General features: G+C 40.7%; 1 pseudogene; it reads left to right on the top strand.

Annotated features, from left to right (window-relative positions):
• Positions 1 to 5,085, top strand: part of LOC101619146 — a 9,779-nt pseudogene extending 4,694 nt beyond the window's left edge.
• The last annotated feature ends 484 nt before the right edge of the window (positions 5,086 to 5,569 follow it).

Raw genomic sequence — 5,569 nt, 5'->3', positions numbered from 1 at the left:
CCTGACACAAGGAGATACTGAGTATAAATTCCATTCTTGTCCCGTTTTCACTCTAAAAAGCCAACCAGGGATGTTTTTCTTGTATGTTTCTTCCTGAATCCATCTAAACGGTACCAAATCTTATCGTGATTGATTTTTTAATGGGGGCTGAGTGCTCAATATGATTGCATAATCCTAAATTAGTACAGATGTCTTCTTGCAGCGTCTGTGGAAGATCATGTGGGCACTGCTAGCTTATGAACTTTATTCTTCTTTTTCTCATCTACTACCTGGTGGCTGCAATCTGTGCCATTTTATTTTCCTGTTCTTTCACCTTTGAGTGATGAGGCAATAATCGTTGCTGCAGGAGCTTTTACTCAGCCAAGCTATTTCACTGCCTTTCACCCTCAAATACACTCTTTGTTCCCCAGCTGAAAATTGGGCTGTCTTTCGTGAACAGACATGACACAGTGAAGCTCTTCACCTCCAAGGGGCTTTGTTAGTTTTCTTACAATAACAATGGGTGGCACTGAGCTATCTGCAAACTGTTTCACTGAGGGTCTGGACTTATTAGTAAGAAACATGATTGGAGGGCTGAAGGAGCAGGCTGGAAATTTGTGCAATTACAATTCCGACCTTAGCCATAAAACTGTCCCATATCAAAGGATGGATGGATGGACATACAGGCTCAAGTTTCAACTAAGAAACCTCAAGACTGGTTCTTTTTCAAAGATAACCATCTTAAATGGAGAAGGAGGGAGTGGTCTCCTCTATGTTATATCATTAATCTACTTTTAGTGTATTACCTTATAGAAAATATAAGCACAAGAAGGAGTATTAATGATATAAAGTTTAGTTTTTTTTAATAATATAATAGTTTAGTTTTACATCATTTTGTGCATTTTTCCATCTCAGTTGCAATCCTGTGGGCTTCCCATCACTAAATCACCCATGCCAACCCCCTAGTCCAGTGCATTTCCCTCCCCCCACTGTTTTTGATCCCATTCCCCACTCCACCCCACAAAATGTCTCTGGTATATAGCTGTTCGTTATTACTATTATTTTCTCACCTGATCCGTTATACTCTTGCTATGAGTGAAACCATCCAGTATTTTTCCTTTCTTTCTTGCTTATTTCACTAAGCATGATCCCTTCCAGCTCTATCCATGTTGCTGCAAAAGGCATGTGTTTATTTTTTTTGGTTGCTGAGTAATATTCCATTGTGTATATGTACCACATCTTTTTAATCCTGTCATCCATATTTGGGTTGTTTCCATGTCTTTCCAATTATAAATAAAGCAGCAATAAATATGGGGGTACATGTATCTTTTTGAATCAGTGTTTCTGTGTCTTAAAAAGTTTAGTTTTTTTAAAGATTAAAACAGTAAACAGTTTGGTAGTGAGATCTATTACAGAGAAGACATAAATAAGCACTATCAGGAACAAAAAGTAGTGCATAATTACAGAACATTTAAGAATACTAAGGAAAATCATAATCAACTTTATGCCAAGACATCTGAAATAGAGGTGAAATGGGCAATTTTTTTGAAAACTGTGTATCATCAAAATTGACTCAAGAAGAAATAGAAAATTTCAGTCTATTTTATAATCAATAAAGATATTGAATGAATCATTTAAAATCTACCAGTGATAAAACAAATTATTTTTAGCAGTCAGATTGATAAAAATCAAAACATTTGACAATGCCAAGAGTTGTCAAAGATGTAGGGAAATGAGAATTCTCAAATTCAGATGGTCAGAATATCAATGGGTACAAGCACTTTGGAAAGCAAGGGGGAGTGTCTTCTAAAGGCGCAAATCTGCACACACCCTACTGATACAGGATAAGAATAAAAAACTGGGAAGGACACTACAAAGGTCAGGACCCTGCCTCAAACTAGGAGGCAGGGGTAGAAGGAATTAACATAGCCATTAATCCAGCTATTTAAAAAAAAAAAAACAATCAGACAGCTGGAGGGAGTGTCAAGAGCACAGACCTGAAGGTGAAAATGTGAGGACTAAGGAAGGAACCATCCACTCAAGGAGAGAAGACTCTCCCTACTGAAAGATGATAAAACCCAGCACTGCCCCCCCATTTTACTCCCTCCCCCCACCACACACACACAGAGGAACCTCAGTCCTTCAACCCAACTCTGACTATGCAAGTGCTTCCACAAGCTCTCTCCCGCTGCAGGACAGCAGCCTTCCTACCTGCCCCTGCCGGTGACCTGTACCATGCCGGGGCTTCTCTTCACTGCATTCCCTCAGCAGAGACAGCTGCCTCAAGGCCGCCTCCCTGCCTGCAACCATTCAGGCCTCTCAGCAAACCTATCCCTTTCAGAGAAGCTCTTCCTGTCGTGTCTATTCAAATGACATTTACTCTTCTGTCCCTTGCCCTGATAAGCCTGCTCTTTTAAATATAACATCTCTGTGTCATGGGGAAAGGCCTATCTCATTTTAGTGCTCGTCAATTTGTTGTGTTTTGCAGACAATGTGTTTTTTACAAGTTGAAGGGTTTTTTGTTTGTTTTTAAAGATTTATTTATTTATGTATATAAGTACTGAGGTACATAGGGGCAGGGTTGAGAGGATTCACCAGAGACAGAGTGGGGAGCAGAACAGTCAGATGTACTGAAATACACTGCTGAGGGGAACAGAGGGAGGGTCAGGAGAGGTCTGCTGCGCCATGTGGGTCACCTCCCTGGCCAGGGATCGAACTTGTGTTGCTGTGACTGCAATAGCTTCATAATGCTGCGCTTTAGCCCCTTGTGCCACCAGGGAGGGCCCTACAAATTGACTTCTGCTTCCAGTTAGTATCCTGGTATTGTTTTATCAGCATCTATGCTCACTTCATGTCTCTTCTGTCACATTTTGGTAATTCTAGCAATGTTTCACACTTTTCAATTATCATATTTGTGATCTGTCATCTTTGATGTTGACCTTGTAAAAATCTAGATACAAACTATATCTAGATAAGGTGAACTTAATCAATAAAATGTATGTATTTTTTAAATGGTATTTTTATCTTATGATATTTCCAGCAGGTTTTTTTTTTTAAGACTTATTTATTTATGCACACATAACTGGGGTACAGGCCAGAAGTGCAGGGGCAGTGAAAGGTTCCCCAAGAGACAGAGAGGGGAGCAGAATACGCAGATCAACAAAGTATACTGCTGAGGGGAGCAGCAGGCAAGACAGGAAAGGTCTGCCACTCCATATGGGTCACCTCTGGGGCTTGGGATCGAACTTGCACTGAAGGGGCTGTGGCCAGCTTGCAGTGCTGTGTCCTAACCCTTTGCGCCACCAGGGAGGGCCAATGTATGTATTTTAATGCCTCTACTCACCAGCAGTTCCCCTTCTCTCTCCTCTCAGAGATACACAACATTAAAATTAGGCCACCTGTTAACCAAACTTAATGGTGTCTATGTGTTCAACTGAAAGGAAAAGTCACAAACCTCCTCTTTTAAATAAAAAACTGAACATGACTAAGGTTGGTGAGGAAGACATGTTGAAAACCAAGGGAAGTTAAGTTTTAGTCCTGTGGTAGAAAGTCAAACCAGTTATAACATACCCTTGAATCACAGCCTCATCCAGAGCCAGGTCCTGACTCTTTTCAATACTATGAAGGCTGAGAGATGTTAGACACTAGAGGAGAATAGGCTGAAACTAGCTGAGGCTGGTTCATGAGGTTTAAGGAAAGAAGCCATCATTCTAACAAAGCATGAAAAGTTAGGTGAAGTGGCAAATACTAACAAACAAGCTGCAGCAAGTTATTCTGATGATCGCCCAAGAAATTGATGAATAGATTTCCAGTGTAAATGAAATCACCTTATCTCAAAAGATCTCATTTAGGATTTTAATAGCCAGAGATGAGAAGTCAATACCCAGCTTCAAAACTTCAACGGATAGACTGACTCTCTTGCTAGGGGCTAATACAACTGAGTGGGGAAGCCGGAGCTGGCTCATTTACCCTTCTGAAAATTCAGGCCCTTGGGAATTATGCTAACACTATTCTGCTTGTGCTCTATAAATGGAACAACAAAAAAGCCTGAAGAACAATATCTCTGTTTACAGCATGGGTTACTGAATATTTTAAGTACACCGTTGAAATTACACCTTGGGAAAAAAAGATTCCTTTTGAAGTATTACTGCTCATTAACGATGCATCTGGTCATCCTCTGACCGGAGGACATACAAGGGGATTAATGTCTTCATGCTTATAACAAACTACCCATTCTGAAGCCTATGGATCAAGGAGTCATTTCAATTCTCACGTCTTACTATTTAAAATATATATTATGGGCCTCCTTGGTGGTGCAGGGGTTAAAGTCTCAGCACTATCAAATTATCACCAGCCACTGAGGCCTGAGTTCCATCCCCAGACAGGGAGCTGACCCACATGGAGCAGCAGACCCCTCCTGTCTTGCCCGCAACTCCCCTCAGTATTTCAGTCCATCTGCCTGTTCTGCTCCCAACTCTGTCTCCAGTGAATCCTCTCACCCCCCACACCTCTGGCCTGTTCCCCAGTTCTTGTATGCATACATAAATAAATCTTAAGGGGGAAAAAAAAGAACATTCATGATTCAAGAAAGAAGATCAAAATATCAACATTATAGGAGTTTGGAAGAAATTGATTCCAAACCTCGTGATGATTTTGAGGGGGTCAAGACTCCAGGTGAAGAAGTAGCTGCAGATGTGGTGGAAATAGTAAGAGAACCAGACTTGGAAGTGGAGCTTGAAGATCTCGCTGAATCACTGCACTCTCATGGTAAATCTGCGTGGAGAAGGAGTTGCTTGTTGTGGGCGAACAGAAGTGGTGTGTGGTTTTCTTTGTGATGGGACCTGCTCCTGCTGAAGATGCTGTGAACATTGTTGAAATGATAACAGGTTTGGAATATTACCTAAGCTTAGTTGATAAAGCAGGGCAGAGGCTGAGAAGGCTGACACCAATGTTTCAAGGTCTGTAGTTGGTAAAATGCTATCAAACAGCACCACATGCCGCAGAGATATCTTTTGTGAAAGAAAGACTACATCTGTGAAGCCAACTTCATTATTGTCTTATTTTAATTGCCACCATCATCCTACCCTTCAGCGATCACCACCATGATCAGTTAGCAGCAAGCATTATGGAGGCAAGACCACCCCCCAGGCCAAAGATTACAACTCACTGAAGGCTCAGAAAGTTCTTAGCACTTTTTCTGCAATAAAGTAATGTTGTATATGCTATTTTCTTAGACAATGCCATTATATACTTAGTAGGCTACAGTATAGCATAAACATTATTTCTGTCTACCCTGGGAAATGAAAAAAAATCGTGTGACTCACTTTATTGCAATATTCTATTTATTGCAGTGATCTGGAACCTAACCCAAAATATCTCCAAGGTGTGTCTATATGTACACATGGCGGGGGGAGGCGGTGTGTGAAGGGGGAATTAGTAGTTGGAATGAATGAACTCAGACACATGTTCCAACAAAGATAAATCTTAAAAACATTCCTTTGAGAAAGCAAGTCACAAAGGAGTCATATAGTATATGTTTAAGTTTTTAGAACACAAAATAATATTTATGATGCATTCTGAAAGATAGATA

Source organism: Condylura cristata, unplaced genomic scaffold (assembly GCF_000260355.1).
Source record: "Condylura cristata isolate star-nosed mole 26May11 unplaced genomic scaffold, ConCri1.0 scaffold00015, whole genome shotgun sequence".
Taxonomy (NCBI): Eukaryota; Metazoa; Chordata; class Mammalia; order Eulipotyphla; family Talpidae; genus Condylura; species Condylura cristata.
Note: the sequence above shows the minus strand (reverse complement) of the source record. Positions and strands in the feature narration are given on the sequence as shown.